Genomic DNA, 22263 nt, shown 5'->3' on the forward strand with positions numbered 1-22263 from the left:
CTGCAAGTGGGCAGAAAAGAAGAAAAGGAAGGACTATATTTGACATATGTTCCTCTATTTCTATGCATATGAATTAGAAATAGTGTGGTCAGGCTGGTGGCTACTAAAAAGTCACAGTAAGAAATGCAAAAGAACAGGAAGCAGGGTCTGGGTCCACGATTCACTGCCCAGATAAAGTATAAAGCAGAGATACACCTCTAAGTTTCATCAGAGTTATTTAAAAATGCACATGATGCTCTGCAAAAGTTCTAGCCCAAGTCGTTTTGCTGCCTGAGGCAAGGGACAAGATGGCACCTTGTTCCTTAAAAAGAAATGAACTAGGCAAACACTTGAACATTTAGTTCATCACCATTAAGAGATCAGCATCTACCAAGGACAGCAGGCTTAGTTTAGAAGGGGTAGAGCAAGTTCCATGGCACACATAAACCCAGCTTTCAATATTTTAATCATCTCTGCCAGCTACCCTCTATCTACTAACTGATACAGTTACCTTAGTCTTCCTAAATGGAGGCCTGCCTCAGCGTAGCCCAACTTTTCAAATTGATCTCCATGAAATAATAATACTACATTTAATCATTTTCATTTCCTACACATTTTCAAATAATTCTGTACATTTGGCCTATATTGTTATCTTCTTAATACAGGTGAGAGAGGCAGGTTTGAAATGGAAAGTGAGAGGCTGACCTGAGGATTCACAGCAAAACAGCATACCCTCCAACTATCCTCTTTGAGAAGGACAGTCCCCATTAATCCTCTTTCATGCCACTTTTCAACTACAGTACTTTGAAAATGGCCTAGTTTTGCTCTCCTTTTCCTACTTTTTCTCTTCATCCTGGGTTTACTTCAATTGCAAACTGAGTTCCAAGTGTAAAAGTAGTGTGCACTCAGTTAACTCAGCAGAGGGGAAAAGAGAGGAAGAGGCAGAGCCTTGTTCTTCTCAGCAGATGCAGGCAAAAGCAAACTGCTTCAGCCTCACCTAGCTTGCCTTTCTTCATCACTGATAACTTTGGCTGTTTTGACTATATTCTGATGTTGTTTGGCCACATGCATCCCCACCTCTGAAATGTTGGAGAGTATGAAAGAGCAAAGGGTATGTAAATAACGGCTCTGATGAAACTGAGAAGGAGATACAGTAACAACAGTAAGATCTCTCATTGCTGCAGAGGAATTAAAAGTTAGAAAGATTTATCCTTGTTGTGAACTTGCAAACACAAAGGAGGATTGCTTTTTGAAAGTTAGATCACTGGATAGCACCACTGAATCCCTCTGTTGTTTATTCTCCCTGGAAGATGCTGCTTTCTGCTTTGAGCCAGTCTAAACTGCCAAAACATGAGCTTTGGGTTTTCAGATTTGTCCTGCTCCAGCAGAGCTTTAAAACATTAAATACTTTTCAGTTGTCAGTTCCCCGAAGGAAATCCACTTTGCTCAGAAAATTCAAATCCTCACTGCTAAGAAATATTTTTAGCCACTACTGTTCATCCACACTCAGTTGAGATCCCATCGTGTAATATTCAGTTACCTGAGATTCACTTGCAATTATATCTGATGAAAAGAACAAAACTGCATTTTTAGACCAAAGTCTCATCTGCCTATCAGCTCGATGGCATCTTCTTCAACTGGACATTTGAAAACATACAACTAGAAAATGCTGCAACTATGTATTTTTAAAGCAAAGATCTCAAACATTTCAGCTTCCTTGGCTTAGATATTTCACATAATTCAAGGTTGCTGCAAAACTCAGATTTTTCTTTTAAAAAATAAATACAACACCTACAACTCTTGAAGAACATGTTTCTAAAACCGAGAAAGTTCTCAACTAACCAGTTCACCTCAGCCGTCTCCATTCCCCATGCATTAGTTAATCTATAAAACAGGCTTACAGCTCTTTCCAGTTGTATCTGTAGTCAAACAACTTCACAAGAGGAAGCATTCTTGGCTGTAGTTTACTGAGATTTGGAGATGAGACAATACTGTTAAAGCTATTTATAGAGTCCTCTCTTGTGGATGCACAATTTCCCCACAGTCACCACGAACCAATAAAAGTTCTCAACATAATATATCCATAATTTATCATTTTCTTTCATGTAGGCTTTTGTTTAAAAGACTGGTTTTTATAAGCCTGATGTATCCGGAGATAAGCGATTGTTTCATTCTTTGCTGCCTTTACACCTTCCCAATTTAACCACAGAGTTCTGCTTTAATTAGGAAATGTTAGGAAATTGAGAGGGATTTTTCTCTCCATTTGATTTATTATGTTTTATAGCAATGAAAGTGGTTGGCCTACTTTCCCCAGAACTCTTTAAATGTTATACTGTTACTTAGTACCAGTTAACTGCTACCGTGAGGAAGGTTTTGATCCTAGCTGATTGGGGCTCAGGATAGCTGTTCTTCAATAGAAATGGCTTTGGACATGGAACTGTGCTATTCTCTTTAAACAGAGTGACACTGCAATTGCACATCTGACCCAGTGGTGAGTCTCACTGAGATAAATGGGGCTTACTTTCTGGGTAGCTGTTTAGGATTGGAGAAAAGTATGTACAGGAAAGAGTAAGATTAGGATCTTAATCCTAATCCTAATCCTAATCCAGTGTTGGGATACTCATGTTGCAGACTTGAAACCTCCCTCCCTGACACCCCAAGTTCAACATGCGGCAAGAAACAGGTTTGGGGCTCACCCTCAACTGTTTCCCCAAAGCCAGTCCTTAAATGGAAGCAGTTCTATGGAAAAATGAAAATAGCATCTCTCTCCATAAATATCAGGCAGTTCCTGATATGGGCATCCTAACCATTTGCATGTTTAAGAAAGGTCACTATAGACATATCCATAGACCACCTTCAGCCAGAGAGACCTGGGGCCCTTTTATGCTACACAATTAGAGCACGATCATTCCACATTAAATGCCATGGCTCCATCCTGTGGAATCTTGGAATTTATAGTTTGGTGAGGCTCTAGAATTCTATGGCTGAGATTTATAAATAAACTGCAACTCCCAGAATTCCACAAAATGGAACCATGGCAGCTAAAGTGGAAATAGTGGCATGACTGCGTTTGGGAAAGAGCCCATAGTTCCTCTTACTTTTTCATTTAGGAGGCCCTTCCACTGAATGATCAAGCAATGGATGTCGGACACTGGCCTTTTTAAGTGTGGCCAGCAAAACATCCATAGTTACCCATTATTCCTACTATTTTACTGTCATATCATTCTAGAATGGGCAATGGATAAATATTTAGGCGTTTCAACAGGTTTTTTAAAAATAAAAATTCAAGGTGCTTACCTGGTTAATGTTAATTTCTACTGGCACTCCTGTCCCTCCCCTCAGATGGCAAAGCCTCTTTGAGCATGGGGGAGGGGCATGCCATTGTTGTTGTGTTCCTTCATATCATTTTTGGCTTATGGCTTAAGCTGAGCCTATCATGGAGTTTTTTTGGTAAGATTTGTTCAGATGGGGTTTGCCATTGCCTTCCCCTGAGGCTGAGAGTGTAACATGCCGAAGATCACCCAAAGGGTTTGATGGCTGAGTTGGGAATTGAATCCTGGTCTTCAGAGTTGTAGTCCAGCACTCAAACTACTATGCCATGCTGGCTCTCTGGGGTATCCTTTTCTTTGTTATAGAACATCTTCTTGTCTAAGGAACTTTCAGCAAAGGGAAGAAAGCAGGCTGTATACAAGGCTGGTGGGACGAGTGGCATCCCTGGGTACTTGCTGAGGTCTACATTCCAGTAAGAGATCCTAACTCCTAGTGTCCCCCACTGCTTTTTCTCTTTGTCATTGTTGGGTAGTCAGTGCCTTCTCCAAGCATGGAAACAATCAAGGAGTAGCTGCACCTTCTATTTGACTTGCAGTCTCCTTCAGCTTGAGTCCAGCAGAAGAGGCCAAGCAATGAAGCACTGCTTATTGTGGTAAGGAGATAGGCCTGCTCAAAAAAGGAGCCCCACTGAGGCTATCTTCCCCAAACTCCCTCTCCAAACTTACAAATGACACTGACTGCATGATTACCCAGAGGACCACTCAAACAATACCAATTACAGGTAAGCAACCTTTCTTTCTTTTGTGAAAAGTCTCTGGTTAATCTGGCCAGCCAAATATCCTAACATACAGTAAGAAAGAAAGAGCATTAAATAGAAGGCACTGAACCATGGTGTGGAAGTATTAGAGGGCTTCATAACCCTGACCTCTGGGGCAGGTGCTGAAAAAGTCAGTAAGATGCCTTGAACACCTGGAGGAAAGGTAAAAATAAACTAAGTTTACAGCATACCCTCCAGCTAGGGTTGCCAATTCAGGATCTGTCCAGGCTCTGAGGTTTCTGAGCCAAAACCTGAGGGATAGCTCAGGGTGATGTTATTAAACGTTATGCATTTAGCAGCAACTACTGTTGCTCACAGCTTGTCATTCACAGCAGGGGATATTTTCATGTCTGGAAAGAAATCCTAGCTAAAGAGGCTATTCCCAGATCAAAGGAAATGATGGGGTTTTTCCTGCTCATTTACTTAGGAAGACAGGGTAAAGAACATTTAATGTAGTCTACTTACTTCTAACCACAAGGTGGATACAGATAAGAGCAGAAGGTGAGCCCTGATGTCACAAGGACTAGGAGGGAAGATAACTAAGCATATATTTTGCATTGACTTCTGGAGAGACTTTGCAAGTTGTAGAAACAAATAAATTTATCCTTATAAATTGTTGCAAGCAGCTGCTCTACTAGATGAGCTGGAGATCTGCACATAGCACTTTCCTCTTATCTGGAGCCAACCAAAATGGGAAAATTTGCACCCATGTGCATGGAAATGACCTATGAAAACTGGAGAGTCTGGGCTAGGCCCTGGGATCTGATAACCCTAGCATCAGCTGTCTTGATTTGGCAGGAAACATCCCAGTTAATATTTTATCATTCCACTTTTTCAGCTGTCTTTAGAAAGTCTCACGTTTTTTCTCCTCCTCCTCTTTTCCACTTATTGCCACAAATTGGGTACAAGGTTCAAAAGCAGACTGCACTCAACTAACTTTGGGGGGGGGGGATAGGATAGGAGAGGACAGAATCTTGCTCTTTCCTGTAGACTCAGGTAAATCCAAACCATTGCAGTCTCTCCCAGCTTATTTTTCCTTCCTTGTTAATAACTTTTGCCAACTTGACCATAGTCTGATGCTGCTTGGTCATATGCATCCTAGTTTTCTTCTGTGAAATGTTGGAAGGTATACTCCAATAAACCAGTTTTTTTGTTAACTTCCCTTGAGGCAATCTCCAATACGCTTTGCCCTTCACTGCTGTCCCCAGTTCTTGCAGATTCATGCCCATGGCTTCCCTGATGGAGTCTATCCACCTAGCATGGCATCTTCCTCTCTTTTATTTTCCTTCCACTTTTCCTAGCATATGGACTTTTCTAATGAGCCGTATCTTCTCATGATTTGGCCAAAGTACAGTATGACAGTCTCAGCTTAATCATCTTAACTTCCAGTGAGCTCTCACCTAAACTGTTCTATGACCCATTTGTTTGTCTTTTAGGCTGTCCATGGGATTCTCAGCACTCTTCTCCAGCACCACATCTCCAAAATTTATTTATTTGTCCATCTTCTTAATTGTCCAGTTCTCACATTCATACATGGCAATGGGGAACACAACTGCTTGTACAATTCTGACTTTCGTGCTCAGTTGTATGTCTTTGCTCTTTAGGAGTTTTTCTCGTTCTTTCATAGCTGCCCTACCCATTCTTAGTCTTCTTCTGATTTCTTGACTGCAGTCTCCATTCTGATCAATGTTTGATCCAGGGTACAGGAACTCTTTTACTATTTCTATTTCCTCATTGTCTAGGTTGAAATTACGGATATCTTCTGTAGTCAAGATTTTTGTTTTCTTTATGTTCAGCAGTAAGCCTGCTTTTGCCAGCTTTAGTTACCTGTAAATTTGTGAATATATTTCTTCACCCAAATCATTGGTTAAAAACAGCTTTGGCATAATACATATTCTGCTGTCAATTTGACAATGGATAATTTGTGAGTAATAAACTGGAGATGGCTTTTCAACCATTTGGGCACCCTCGCAAAGTATATGCTCCTGGCCTATGGAATTCATCTACAACTCTACTTTTAGAGTGCACTCCTACGTCCTGGTGTTCTCCAGATGTTTTGCAATCCACGAGACACAGCCAGCATGGCCGATGGTCAGGAAAAGTGTGAGTTGTAGCTCAAAACAATGGGAAAGTACCAGGTTGGGGGAGGCTGGCATAGTATGTGGCATTCTGTCAAATGTCTTACTAAAATCAAGATAGATTACATTGACTTTATCTCCAAGCCTACTAGATCAGAAATGTTATTAAGGAATGGCTGTGCTTCTCTCTAGATTTCACAAATTGATTTATGACCTGTTCTCACCACTTGAAGGGTGCTGTCAGATTGCTCCCATGTCTTTAGCACTCTGGGATTACCTTATTCACACTCAAAAGTATAATTCTGTTTCCCTTCTGCAGTCCTCTAAAGCTATGTCTGTTCTTCCATGAATTTGAAGGGAAGATTATTTCTTTAATATCTGAATTTAATTTGCTTGGTCCTTTCTAATATAAAAACAATTAAGATATTTCTTTTGGCCTCCTCCATTCCCGCTCTGATGGCCAACTCTTCTTTGACTCTCATTAATATTAAATACATTTACCACCAAGCCCCAATTTGCCATCTCAGATCCTACTAAAAGGATGGAGAAAAGCAGACAGAGAGTACTATTGCTTACTTATTTTGCAAGGGGTATTTGACTTTGGGTTGCTTACTATATTGGGTTACCTATATTACAGAGAAACTGATTCTCCTATAGATGTTTAACCTATAGAATCTGTAGCTATGGATAAGAGTTAAATTAAAAAACAAAAAACAAACCACACCTAGTTATTCACCAGGAAACTCTATTTACTGTTTTTATCCTGCTCTTCCAACAGGAAACTGAGGCCAGCAAATGTGCTTCTGCCTTCTTTTATACTCTCTGGGGTGAAGCAGACAAGCCAAATGGAGTGATATCCGACTGCTCCAGTCATGATTGCTCTGGTATTGTAGCGACTGGATGCCACAGTCCTGAAGTAGGCCGCTGCCACAGTCACAAATGGGTCACTGGCAGGAGCGATTTTTTGCCACTCCTTTTCGGGCTGGTTTCAGGCTGCGTTAACCAGTCCCAGAGCGTCTTCTGGCCGCTTCAGGGGCATCATTTGAATGGCTCAATGCAGCCGGAAGGTGCTTTATTTGGCCTGTCTGCTTCAGGCCTCTGAAAGCTTAGAGATAATGGATGCTTTCACATAAGGTTTTTGTTGTGCAACCCACTCTTTTCATAAAACTGTGATTGTGGCAACCCGTTGTTCTCAAATTTGTCCTTACCTGTAAGTCTATCTGCGCTAAACACTTATATCAGATTTATACAGTACCACTTTAAATGTCATGACTCCTAAGGAATTTTTTGGGGTGGTCCTTAGAATGTTCTGCCACAGACCACTAGTGTACTCATTGCCATGCAACGCCTAGGAAGTTCCAAGTACCTGCCTATACTGCAGAAAAAAAACTGATTTAATGACTATCTTCTGGTTTTTTTGAGGGTACCTTGGTGTCTTCTAAGTAAGGTAAAGTAAGTGCCTTCTCTAAGCACTTTAAAGTTCAAACCTAATGCAAGGAGCACAGCTGGATCACTCTTATTTCCAATGACTTTGCAATATTCACACCAAACATGCCCCAGATTGCTTGACATTCATGCAGTGTTATAGCTCATAAGGATGGTCATGTGTCTTACTTTATGGGACAGTCCTCTGTGGGGCTGTCCAGCCAATGTCTGTTTTAAAGATACACTCTAAAGCCACATCACAACAGGGGCTTGACATCGCATAACAACAGTTTTCATTTGGGCAGCAGAGCAATCTTTCCCACTGTGGGGGGGGGGGGGGGGTTTCTCTTTAAATTCTACTGCTTGTTTCCAGATATTCATCTCTGCATATAGATTAGCACATGTAAATTTAATGGAAGCTGATTTCTTGTTTTGTCCTCTATTTTGGTAATCCATGCCTTCTTTTTGGGAAATGCATAGATAAGCTACCATCCCATTGCCTGTCCTTATCCTATTTTCTAAAGATCAAAGTATAACTGCTCATGCTTTTTGCACACTGATCAACAAAAGACAAGGAACTAGAAAGAAAGGCTCTCCCTTTTGATCCATTAATAATAACCTATAAAACTGGATAAAACTGCTATGGATAAAACTGCTATGAACGCATTTATTGTTGTTATGTGTCTTCAAATTGATTTGGACTTATAGCAACCTTATCTTAGCATTTTCTTCATAGGATTTATTAGGAGTCACTGTTTTCCTCTGACGCTCATGACTTACTCAAGGTCATCCAGTAGCCTTCCATGGCTGAGTGGGGATTTGAACCCTGGTCTCCCAGAGTCATAGTCCAACACTCAACCGCTTCAGCACACTGGCTCAGTAATCTTATACTGGGTGCGGTTTTAAAAATTAATTCTTATTAATTTTAGCACAAACAATATACAATCCAAGATGAAGAAAAGGATAGAAGGAAAAGAGCAGTAAAGAAAAAAAAAGGCATAAAGCTGATAAACACTAGAGCTCTGTTCTCCCAAACCTCACTGTAATAATAATTTAAAAAATCTACCATTAGCAATCCAACTTTTTAAAACAATTCTGAGAACGCTTCCATGACGAAAACGGAAGTGTTCCCCTTTAATAGCACCATCCGTGATCCCACCAGGAGGCTCCCGTCGCAGATTGATGAGGCTGGGACAATGGGAGCAGAGCGGGAGATAAGTAATATGATAAACTCCTATGAATGTCTTCCATGTGATCTCTGTCATGGGCAGAATAAGGACAGGTTTTGCTTCCATCCCGTGACTGATAATCTCTACAGTCTTTGACAAAATGCAGCCTGAAACAAAGCAGGAATCTGGGATTTGTGGCTTCAAACATGCCCAGCTGGGCGGGACATTTTTTAGACTCTTCAATTTGTGATTGTCCCAGTTTCCCAGCACATATGGCAAGCCTACCCAAAGAATATTTTCACCAAAATTAATTATCTCTAATACTTGAAATAAATAGTTCCAAGAAATATTATCCAACACTTTCCCAGAATCTAGAAAACAACACAGCCTGTTTGTCACTATGATGATCCAAAGATTCAGTAATATTAAGAACAAGTCTTACATTATTCCTCAATTGTCTGTTTTGACCCCCTACTCCTTGTGGATATTATGAGAAAGCTGTTTTCTCAATCTGTTCACCAAGAGGGTAGTAAATATCTTTCTTTTGTTAATGCCTCATGTGTATTTTCATTATGAATCACTGTAATATAGCAATTTCTCCAAGAGTCTGGCATCTAATAACTCATCACTAACATTTTTAATGAATGAAATACCTCATCTTTAAACTTCTTCTAATATGCTGTAGGTATTCCTGGTGCTTTTCCAGATTTAATTCTTTTAATCACGTCAATAAGTTTTATAGTTGTCACAGACCCATTTAGGGCTTGCTTTTGTTCCAAGCATAATTTGTCCAATTGGAGTTTATTCAAATGGTTTTCCATATTAAAAATATTATCATTGCCCCTTGCATGTAAGTCTCTGTAATATTCCTCAAAGGCTTTTAATATTTTCAAATTATACATTACCAGCTGCTCTCTCTTCATGACCTTTATGACATTTTCATTTATCCTTTCCTGTCTCAACTTATAGGAAAACCACTTCTCAAGTTTGTTTGTGAATTCCAAGTACTTTTGCTTAAGATATAATAATTCGGCATTCATTTCTTGAACTGTAAACAATGAAAACGTTTTAGAATAACGTGTTTTTTTTTAGTCTCTTTATAAAAAAAATTCTTTTGTTTTACCTCCAAATTCTGTATTTCCTCCACCAACTCCCTCTTTTTAGCTTCTTTTTCAGTTTAGAGACACATTTTATTGCTATTTCATATAAGCTTTGCTTGCATCCCAAACTATTGTGGGTTCTGTATCCTTATACAGATACAGATAATCCTCCCTAAATTCTTGTTTATACGGTAATATTTATGTATGCATGAAGTCTCCATATAAACTGCATTTGCTGTGTCTTCAGGCACATCTTGGTGAGATGGTGATCTGAAATAAAATTGGTAGAATGTTCATACTCTTTACTAAGTTGGCCATATTCTTAGAAATCCAGAACATATCTATTCTAGAAAATGGTTCATGATGCTCTGGAAAAAAATATAGACTATAGAGTTTGGTTGCAAATATCTCCAGCTGTCTATTAATCCAAAGTACTCTGTCTGTTTAAAAAAGACTCTAGCTACCTTGATGTTTTTTGTGGGTTTTTCGGGCTATGTGGCCATGTTCTAGCAGAGTTTCTTCCTGACGTTTCGCCGGCAAAGCATTCTCTGAAGATGCCAGCCACAGATGCTGGCAAAATGTTAGGAAGAAACTCTGCTAGAACATGGCTACATAGCCCGAAAAACCCACAAAAAACTATGGATGCCGGCCATGAAAGCCTTCAACTTCACATACCTTGATGTTCCTTAATTCCTTTACTGGAACATTTACTATATATACTCATGTATATGTCTAGAAATGTTAGTCAAAAAATGACTCCAAAAACCTGAGTTGACTTATCCATGGGTCAATGTAAGTACTGTACTTTACTTTAATTCTTATATGAAAAAAGGAGCCATCTCCTGATGAAAGGCAAAAGTGGCATCTGTTCTGGAAGCACTCATACCCCCTTTATATTCTCACATCCATGAAGCCTTTAGTAAAACTGTTAGGCTTGCTGGAATTTTGTAAGTTTTCTGGCACTATTTTCCTTTGCTTCATCCTTTGCATCCTTCAGTACCTAACCCTAAGTTTTACTCTCGTCTTATTCATGAGTCATATCTAAATCCATAATTTTAGCCCCAAAACTTGCCCTGAACTTATAAATGAAGTCAACTTATAGTCAAGTATATATGGTATGAATGTTACGTTCAACAGGCCCATTCCAAATTCCCAAACAAATCAGATTTTTTCAGGTCTAGTTCAGATGCCTTTCTTAACAAATTTTCACATAATTTTGATTTCTCATGATTAGGGCCATAAATGGCCATTAAAAGCATTATCTTGCCATTCTAGATAATTTCCACAATTGCGCATCTGCCTTGTCCTCTCGAAATTATCAGAGATCCTCTGTTTATGTTTGTGTGTAATCACTGTGATATTCTGAGCTCTCTTTGAATTGTTTTTCAGCAAGTTCTTTAAAATGATTTACCTGTAATCTGTAATCTTAACAAGTCCAGTTTCTTCTTTAAATTCTCATTACTTTCTGCTACTCATTTATTTCAAATTAAAATCTGGTTAGACATCTCAGATATTAAGGCTTGAATTTTAATTTTAACAGGGTAGGTTTCATCTAGCCCAGCTCTGGACATTTTTTGGTAGATGTGTTTATGATATCACATAAATTACTCTCTGAATAAATTCTGGCATCAGAGGCAATCTTTATCTCCACTTTTCTAAAATATGGCTTCCATATAGACCTTTAAGTGTTTAAATGTTGCAGACACCAATTCTATTTCTTATTTCCAATCCCACTTGCGACTTAGTTCGATCTTCCATTTTTGTAGAGCTATCCTATCAGTCTCTTACGGATCTTAATTTCACTTGGTTTCACTTTCAAATTCTTTCTCAATGGAGACTACACTTAGAATATTTACAATGCAAATTCTTTGTACTCAACTCAAGCATAAAAAATCACCAGCTGAGCAGAGGAGGTGTTCTCCATCCCTGTTCAGCATGGGCTATCCAAGGTCTTTTAATAATATTGCACATTTTTGTTTGGAGAAGCTTCTGTCCAGCTGATTTTAATGAATCCTTGTGATACTTCAGCTTTGCAGTGGAGAATGTTGCAGTTTCCAGGATGCACATTTCTATCAGACAGCTCTCCAGCCCACTCCTGATTTGTGGGATTATCTGGCAGACTGCTCTCTGCCTCTTCTTCTGTATCTTTATACACCTAAAGTGGAATCCTTCTGTAACCTATAGATAATTATAAATCCCGAAAAGCCTGGATCAGCATGCAAATCATGCTACATGGCCACCTTGGCCAGAGCCAGTAATCTGGTACTGGAACCTTAAACAAACAACCCCAAATCTCTTTTTCAAAGATTTCAATACAACCGTGCAGACGTAAGTGACTTGAACATCATAGCCAAGGACAGTATTTATATAATTGTTATACAGGGGTACCTTGGGTTACGAAATTAATTCGTTCCGCCGCCGCTGTATATAAACATTACTATGCTCACTGGCTGCCAATTTGTTTCTGGGTACAATTCAAAGCCCTATATGGGTCAGGTTCAGGCTATCTGGCAGACCGTATGTTCCTATCTGATTCTGCCAGAGCTCTAAGATCATCTGAAGAACACTGTTCTCATTCCCACCACCATTGCAAGCACAGTTGGTGGAGACATATAAGGGAGCCTTCTCAGTGGCTGCCCCTAAAGGCTAAAAACCCCTTCCCAGGGAAGGCAGAATGGTCCCTTCCTTGTTGCCCTTCTGTTGGCTGGCTAATACATTTTTATTCAGGGGCTGGGGATATTGTACTATTTTAACTGTACTGTTTTTAAGCACTTTTATCCTTTTAAACTGCATATTACAGTATTATTTTTTTGGTTTGTAACAAGATTTTAATAACTGGCATAAAGAAAAAACAACCTTTGCAAAACTGACTTTACCACTGCTTTAAATTTATATTCATTCCTTCCAGTGCAACCTTTCTAGCACATCTTCAGTGTGAAACAGTTCAGAAATATCTTAGAAATGGAACAAAGCTAAAATCCTATACCTTCTTACCTAGGTACTTTTTAGGAGACATGCCTAGGATTGCACTATATAATAAGTAGTCTAGCCTCTGGTGTTCTTTTGAGATCAGTGAATCCTCTATGCAACATTTTCCTTAAATAATTTAGGGTTTTTTCCACAGCAGATGTCACACCAGATTTCATTTAGCAAAATTCTACCGGACATATTTTCACACTGACTGACTACTCATAGCTGTCACATAAAAGAGAATATACCAAAGCTATTATCAGATTCCCCATGCCTTTAAAAAAAAGAAAGAAAGGAAAAACAGAAAGATATATCTGAAACTGGCAATAATGAACAGTAAAAATAAATGAAAACTGTTAACTTGGGGGGCAAGCATAAAATGAACGTTTGCAAGCCATGGGGTTTCTCCATGGCTCCAGTGACAAATTGTTGTAAGAAAGGATCTGATTATGCTCCATTTGTTAAGGAATGGCTGAGAAGAAGCATTGCTCTGATTAAGTTTATGCATTACCACAGTGGCACATGGGAGATGTCATGCACCAGGCAGCCCAATACACAGTCACAGACATCCCCACTGCTTTGCTGGGGAGGTAGGGGAAAGGGAGGAGGGAACAAAATCTATCTTTAGCTAGACCCCTGCTTCTGGGTTTGAAAATGACACCCTGAAAATCCATGTAACCTTTCTCATCCCCAATTATGGTGAAGTTGGATTTCAGTAATCAATTCGCATTGCTGCCCCAAAGCCAAACAAGACTCTCCCAAGACGTAGATACCCTAAGTGTATGAGTCTTTGTTTTGGGGGCCTTGGCGTGGTAATGACCAAGATGTGTGCTCTAGCAGTGTTCACAACCAAAATTAATATTCTATCTATCCACCTATGTCTGTGTTTGTTATTTCTGACAGACTATTTACCTGAAACAAGAGAGTAAACAACCACTACCACTATAACAGTTGTTGTGACTTACAAATGTTTACTTCTTTTTTCTGACTGCTTGTAATTATTCTTATTTACTGCAGGAAACCAAGTGAGTGACTATTGAGCAGTGTATTCTGATAAGATTCAATTTTTTTTAAAACCCTGGACTAGTTTATAACTTGAGAATGAAGGAGCATACACAGCACTTTTGCCTGTATTAATATATATCTCTGGCACATCTTGCTAATGCTGTGCATATCTTCCACATTCTTAGTACTGATGGTTCCAATAATAAAATGGCCTTCATTATTGCTCAAGAAATGGTACGATAAAGAAAGAACTACACTTGTCTCTTTATGTTCGTTAGGGTTAGGGGAACAAGACCCTCGTGAATATGAAAAAAACGCAAATAACAAAACCACCATGTTTTCACCTGAGATGACACCTCTCTAGGAATCTCTAGGTCCTCCAGCACAACTCTGACCATAGGACTGCACTGGAGGAGCTACAAATGCCTAGTAGAGTATTCTCTCTAGGAATCTCTAGCTCTTTCAGTGCAACATTTAGTTAAAGTTGACCACAGAGTTGCACTGGAGGACCTAAAGATTCCTAGGGAGAAGATATTAATCAAATCTGTGAATAATGAAATCTGCAAATATCCAATCTGCAAATATGGAGGGATTAATGTACTTGGAAATTCTTAGTTCAAATTTCACCTCAACCATGAAGTCATTAAGTGGGCTTAGGCAAGCCACACACCCTCCATTGCCCTGCACCCATGGAATAGGACCAATACAGGCCTACCTTAAGAAGAGCCATACTGGATCAGTCCAAAACCCCATGTAGTCCAGTTTACTGGTAACACAGTAACCACTATAAGCCCAGAAGCAAGACATCAGCAGAGTATCACTCCTCTGCTCAGGTTCCCTAGCAACTGGTATGCAGAAATGTACTGTTTCTGATTTTATATAACAAAGTGATATATAGCATACCTTCCAATGGTCCTGATTTGGTGACCAACCCAATTAATCCTCATCATTTCACTTTTCCAGCTCTTCTTAGAATATCCTAGTTTTTTTTCCTCCTCCCATTTTTCTCCTCAACTTTTTTCCATTGCTGCAAACTGAGTTCAAAGTGCAAAAGCAGGGAGGAGTGGTGAAGAGGGGCATAATCTTGCTCTTCCCAGTAGGCTCAGGCAAACCAAACAGCTTTAACCTCTCCTAGCTTGTTTGTTTTCCCTCACTTAACATTTAAGGGGACTGCATGTGGACCTCAGATTGCACCACTCTGCTTTCGAATAAAGCAAGGGATGGATGGATGGATAGACAGACAAAGTGGGGTGGTGATGTGGATTTATCTGTTGTGTTTGTGTGTTAGGATTGCCAAATTGATGTAATCCTACAGTGGTGTGCATCTAGTTATATTTGTAGGGTGGAATCTTCTAACACAGCCTATATTACGTAGCTTTGTGTATACCTAGCAAGCTAACAGATGTGCTTAGAAACCTTGGTGAATTGCAAAGATGCGAAAGAGCAGAAAGGCTGTCCTGATGTCCATCAGCCTTGTTGGTGTCCCGATGCACAATGCTACCAATGCACATTGGTCATTTTGATGGCTCTCCTATGTAGTAACAACAGTTATTTAGTGGATAAGGATATTAAAGAACTACCCAATTCTAAGTCCCCAATAGAAGCCTGGTCATTTCATTTTTATGCTGCTTTCCTCTCAGACTGGTACCCAAGACAAATAGAATCAGCTGAAAATCTGACAATAACATTTTAAACATAATTTTAAATACCCATCCTATAAAAAGTATAAAAAGTATAAAATCATTTGAAAGTATACAAAGCAATTACCCATTAAAAGCTCACTTGAACAAAAAGATCTTTGCCTACTGGCAGAAGAAAAGCAGGGAAGGGGCAGCGAATTCTGCATGGTAAGCGCAGTCATTGAGAAACCTCTCTTCTGTCTCCTTATCAAATGAGTCTGTGATGGTGTCAAGACTGAGAGACAGCTCTGCCTTGCAGAGCTTAAGACTCTGGCATGTTCATATAGACAGATTTGATCATTTAAATAGTTATAGGGACATAACTGGATGCTTCTCTGCTGAACTCCGCTTTCCACTGGCCAGTAAATGCATCAGCTTGAAATGTGTGTTAGGAGGTGAGGGAGGATGTGTTACATTGTTCCTCCTGGCAGAATATTAGGTCTTCCTTTCCCAGTATTTGTTAACTATTAAAGACACAGGGATCATGGCAACTTGCGTGTGTGTGTGTTATTCATTGGAATGTCTTCAGTGTTATGAATGCAATTCCCATATGGTAAGAGACGTCAATGCACATTTTGTGTGCCTCCCCTTTGGGACTTCCTTACAATGACAACTTGAGGACGACAAGGCTAAATTTAAGGATGGAAGTAAAATATAAAATATGGACAGCCTAAGAGTTTGAAAATATAGTGTTTATATACAACAGGCCACTGTCAGTCACTAACCCTTTTCTGATACTCTGCACGAATAACAGTAAAAAAAAAAGTAGTTAAGAATCCATTATTTCTAACTGAAAAAGAGCACTTAAGTGTAAAAATGTCTGCGCAGGCTGTTCTGCCTCAAGTGTTGTTACTGTGTTGACTTAATAGAAAACAGAAGAAAAAACATGCGATAATATATAAGTCAATATCGCTATAGTAATGTTCACCGTAACATTTCAGGCTGGTGTCTTCTCTCTTGGACAGTCAAAACAAAAGAAGCTTCACAAGGAGGCATCTGGAGACTGGCCCGATATCTGGTGGGAGGGTGGGTGTGGGAAGAAAACACTTTAGTAGGGTTTTCCTTACCCTACTTTTTCAGCATGCCTCAGCTTGACTCAGGATGAAAAAAGCACCACTTTAATTTCCTCTGAAGTGTAAAGCCCTTCCTACCAATGCCATTAATAACTAAATGCATCTGAGGAAATAGGCTCAGGTCTATGAAAGCTTGTGCTTCCAACTTCTTTCAGTTAGTCTCAAAGGTGCTGAATGATCCATTTGCACTCCAATTACCTGTGGGGCTCCCATGCATTTGAAGTCTGCATCTGCCATTTGCTCATTCGCCTCAGAGTTGTGGCATCTAGATAATTTTCCTACCTTACTTGCATGCAAACAACTCCCATAGAATTGACAGTCAGCATCTGGGCAGAACTGCTGCAGAGGGAGGCCACTGTGGATCCTGCCTGGGAGAATCTGATCTCCTCTTTCTTCCTTATTCTATTTTAACTGAAATATTTTAAAACTGTTTCAGTTTAATAACACTTACCTTAAAGATTAAAGCCAGGATCCCATTTGGGAAGTGAGGCTGGCAGAAAAAGCTCCGGTTCGTCAGATTTAGAAAGAGGGGATCACTTCCCTCCTCATGATTGCCCTCCCACCTCCACAAAGGGTATCCTTTCCAGCAATCCATGCTACTTAAAACTGTGACCTGGAGCTGTGTGTATGCACGTCTTTATGCGCATGTAGAAAAAAAGCTCCTCTTTTTGTACTCATCTTTGGCAAAATGGATCCTGGCCAAAGGCCCAACTCAGATAGCAAGTCCCGGCAGATCTAGCCAAAATGGCCAATAGTGAAGAATGACGGGAGTAGCCATTCAACAACAGTTCCACTCTTGGCCTAAATCCACCTGCTAGTTAATTAGAGTTTGTTGTTGTGTGCCTTCAAGTTGTTCCAGACTTATGGCCACCCTAAGACGCCATGACCCTGTTTTGAGCCCATAAGCAATTGAATCCAACCATCTATTTTATTTGCTTTAGCAAATTATAATGCAAGCTCCAAAATATGCTCCCTTTCAGTCTATTTTAAAACCTTTGCAGGTAGCTACATTTGATAAAAATTCTGGATTCAGAAAATGCATGATCAGCGACAGGTTCATTAGCTTGGCCTAAGTCAAACCACCTACTTTAAAAAAAGGAGGCTCTGTTACCTTTTGGTCCCATACTAGGAGAAAAGTGGGGTATAACTAAAATAAAATAATGTAAATAAAATAAATAAATCCTTAGCCATCCTTGCTGTGTTGGTAATTGTACATAATACAAAGATTTTCATTCATTCCAAATCAGTTTTTTCTTTTTTCCTCATTCCTTCAGTCTCCTCCTGTTCACAGCAGATCAAACAATGCACTGAAACTGAAATGCCACTTTCAAAACCGTTTTTAAGATTGAGAAACATGATGATTGGACATATTTTGACAGAGAATTCTCAAACGTTCAGGTGCAAGGAGTGATTAACAAGGAAGGTTCATGATATGATTTGACATCTTTGGGGGCAAAAACAATATGTATAATAAGATAATGGTGAAAGATACCCATGCTCCCAAGGTGAAGTGTTTGTTTTCTTGATTATGGGAAGCAGCTGTAATGGAAATGTTATGTCCTTAGCTAATTTGAAGGGAGCTGCAATAAAACTGGACGTTTTCCAAGCCTAAATGGAGACCCTGCATTGATTTTGGGAGAAATCAAGCCAGTCATTATGGCATAGTAACCTGAGCAACTGGACAGACTTTGAGGTTTACATGATAGTTATAGAATAATATGTACAAAATAATGTGTTATATATACTGTATTGTTTTCAGTTGGTGCATCCCTTTTTATTTTCTTCTTTGATCAACACCCATTTTCCTGATTTGCATTTCTGGTGCAGCATTGAGAAAATGATGAATGGACACCTCTTCAAAGCAGGGTCTCTTAAGAGAACTGTGGTTCCTTATGTTTCTGCCAGGAACTTGAAGGATGTTCCATAATGCCTCCTATATTCCTGTACATGTACAGCAGAAACATGGTCTTATAGAAGTTGAAGAGGTTGTTCCAGTTAGTCTCTGTGCCAAGAACATAACAGGACATTTTCACAGACATCTCTGTGCAGTAATCTCTCATTTATGTACTTGTCGAAGTATGTCACATTTTAAAACTTTTTATTTACTAAAATGGTTTATTTACTAATTTATTTATTTAGTAAATTCATTTACTAAATTGTTTAATACCTCTCATTCTTTCATGGCTCCCAAAACATTGCACAGTAGATAAAAACATTCTTTTAAAACCCATTGAAGCAATTTTAAAAACTAATTTAAATAAGCCACACTGTTAAAACAACCCCAGATGCTAACCCTAGTGCTAGTTTTAAAGACCAAAGCTATACAGAACAACATAGTCTTGGCCATCTGTCAAAAGCTCAAAAGGGGTAAATTGAACTGACTTTCTTTGGGAGAAATTTTAAACTAATGAGGCTTATGCTAAAGAGACAAAACCAGGTATGTATGCAACAGTTATGTTCCATCAGAAAGACTTTGAATCTTTCTTCTTTTTTGACCACAAGAGGGCAAGATTTAGGTACATCTATTTGAAGGTACATACACCCAAACAGACAGACACGCTTTAGGGTATATTACAGAGTAGGGAGTAAGCAGAGTAAGCAAAACCACCCCTGAGTATTCCTTGGCTAAGAAAACCCTATGAAATTCATACGGATACCATAAGTCGACAGGCATCTTCAAGGCACGCACGCGCACACACGTGTGTGTGTGTGTGTGTAAGTACAGAAGAGTACATTTTGTGACTCAGTTTTTTTTTCCTATTCAACAATCACACACAGGTTTAGTTGGGGATAAAGTGAGGGGAAAAAGAATAGTTTTAACAATACAAAATTTAGAACTGCAAGGGCCTAGTTCACCTGTGAAAGCAAACAGACAGATCTCCATGTGTGATATAGGTGCCAGGGTGAACTCCTAGCATCTTCAGTTGAAAAGGATCAGTTGGCAGGCAAAGAGAAAGGCTTTGCTCTGCCAGAGATCCTGGAACACTGCTGCCAAGAGAAAATGCTGGATTAGATAGACATTCAGTGGACAGAGAAAAATAAAATTGAAGCTGTAAGAGCCTGAAGAGGAATTCCATGATAAGGAATGAGAAAAGGCAGCACACCAGAATTGGTTTTCTATTCTTAAATGTCTTGGCTGCTCATCAAACAAAACAAAACAAAACAAAACACCCTTTGAGATTTGGGTCTCAGAAGCAAAGGAAGGTATGCAGACTCTCTGATCTGAAAATCTACTCCACAAAAGTGTTCCAGTGACTCCTTTTGGAAGAAATTCCAGCCTGTTCACTTTACTGGCTAAAATTAAAGATGCTTTAAAAGTGTTTTAAGGGGAGGGGGACTCTTCCAACACTACCAGTCTAGAATTGGGATGGTACTGGTTGCCAGCTGTGCACTTGTCCTGTGAAATAATCGCATGTGCTTCCAGTGTTGTATTCCTGTGAAGAGTTGAAACTGGGACTTTGGTCCATCATTCTGTCAGTGGCAACCATCCAGCTCCAAGGGAGTGGCAAATCTGGCACTAATCACAGCAAAAGAAGTCCCACCATATTCATATTGCTAAATCTGCTAGACAATGAGGAAATTGATATAGTTAAAGAATTCCCATATCCAGGATCAAACAATTACCAGAATAGAGACTGTCATCAAGAAATAAGAAGACTAGAAAAGGGAAGGGCAGCTATGAAAGAACTGGAGAAGATACTGAAGAGCAAAGACAGACAGGTAAAGGTAATAGGTAAAGGTAATCCCTTGACATGAATGTCTACTTGTAACTGACTGTAGAGGGCAGTGTTCATCTCCGTTACTAAACTGAAGAGCTAATGTTGTCCATGGACTGCTCTGGTGGTCATGTGGCCAGCATGATTGCACCGAATGCTGTTACCTTCCCATCAAACTGGTGCCTATTTATCTACTTGCATTTGCATGCTTTCAAACTGCTAGGTTGGAAGAAGCTGGCACTAGTGACAGGAGTTAACCACATCATACATCACTTGGGCCTCGAACTGCCAACCTTTCAATCTTAACCACTAAGCCATCACATCCTTAAGACATACAACTGAGCACTAAATTCAGAATCTTCCAGGTCATTGTATTCCCAATTAGCACGTATGAATGTGAGAGCTGGACAGTGAAGGAGGCAGACAGAAAGAAAATCAACTCATTGGAAATGTGGTGCTAGAGAAAAGTACTTAGGATACTGTGGACAGCCAAGAAGACAAAACAAATAGGGCCTTGAACAGATCAGACCAAAGCTCTCTTTGGAAGCTAAGATTGAGACTAATATACACAATATATTAAAGATAAATTTTCACTGGTAAAGTCGTAACTCGGTCCCTGGCCAAACCCAGAGCCAAGGGAAGAGTCTCTCTTGACAAAAAGCAGCTGGTGAGAAAATGTAGATCAAAGCTGATGTATCAGCATCAAAAAATGCCACCCAATCCTCTTCATAGTCTAGAAATATCTGCACCCTCCTGAGGCTGCTGAATGAAGATAGGATGGTCACAGGACAGGTAAGAGCCTCACATTGATTTCCATACTGTTGCAGAGCCCAGATCTGCTCTACTTTGGTCACATAATGAGAAAATAGCGATTCTTTGAGATGTCTCACCCCCAAGGTCGCCATGACTCGGAGTCGACTCAAGGGCACTTAACAACAACAACAACAACAACTCTGCTAAAGACTGCAACCTGTCATTTCCTAGCACTTTGAAACTTGTTTTGAATTCACTTCTGAGCTGAAATATTCATCCACAAAGCACAGAATGTTACAAACGTGACAGCATTTGATTCCTTGCAGTCAAACACTTTCTATTCCTTTGGGCATAAAAAAGGGAAGGAAAAAGGAGCCACAGGACACCTTCAAAACAAATACTTGTATTTCAGCATAAGCCGTAGCCCACTCCTTCAGATATTATCTCTTAAAGATGCCACAAGACTCCTTCCTCCTCTCCTCTCTTTTTCTACTGATACAGACTTAACATAGAAATCTTTATGTATCTTCAATTGCTGGAAGACAAGGAAAAATCTAACAAGCCCTGCATTTCCCCCCCAATATGGAGACGGAGTGAAGAACAAAGCAATCCATATTGATTTTTCTGTATGAAAAACAGCTCCCTCAGCTCCAAGACAGCACAGAGTTAACGCTGGGCCCAAGAATGGTTAACCATGTAATAAATGTTACCTCAGGAGATAATGAAGAATATCTTGGGAATCACTATGTAGTTTTAGTACTAACTTTTTTTGTTTCATTTGTCAAAGACTCCAGATAGATAGATGTGCATGAATTAAGGCATTTAAAAAACATTTAAGCAGATTCATTACTGCATCTCGGTATCAGTAAAAGCATGAGGAATGAATTATTGCTCATTGGAGCCCTTGGGCTGGTGAGTGAAGAAGGAGCTGCATATTTATATTACACATAGGTTTGGGGCAGACTAAAAGAGAGACACTGCAATAGGAATGGGAAAGGGTGAGTATGCAGCCCTTCAAGGATGATTTTGCATCCCTTATCCCCTATGAATTCCCCAGACTGCCCTTTCCCTAGCAACAAACAAACAAAAACAAATTATTACCTGGAAGCCTTCTGAAGCTGTAATTCAAATATCTGCCAGGCTTATCCTTCCACCCTCATGGGCAACGTCAGCCAACAGCACTGGGGTACACTCCCCACACAGTCAGTAACCAGTGAAGACATGGGATC

At 39.6% G+C, this 22263-nt stretch overlaps 1 protein-coding gene across 1 annotated transcript in view; it reads right to left on the reverse strand.

The window, feature by feature from the left end:
- GABBR2 (gamma-aminobutyric acid type B receptor subunit 2) overlaps positions 1 to 22263 on the reverse strand; it is a 356015-nt gene that overhangs the window by 23351 nt on the left and 310401 nt on the right.

Source organism: Sceloporus undulatus, chromosome 4 (genome assembly GCF_019175285.1).
Source record: "Sceloporus undulatus isolate JIND9_A2432 ecotype Alabama chromosome 4, SceUnd_v1.1, whole genome shotgun sequence".
Lineage (NCBI taxonomy): Eukaryota > Metazoa > Chordata > Lepidosauria > Squamata > Phrynosomatidae > Sceloporus > Sceloporus undulatus.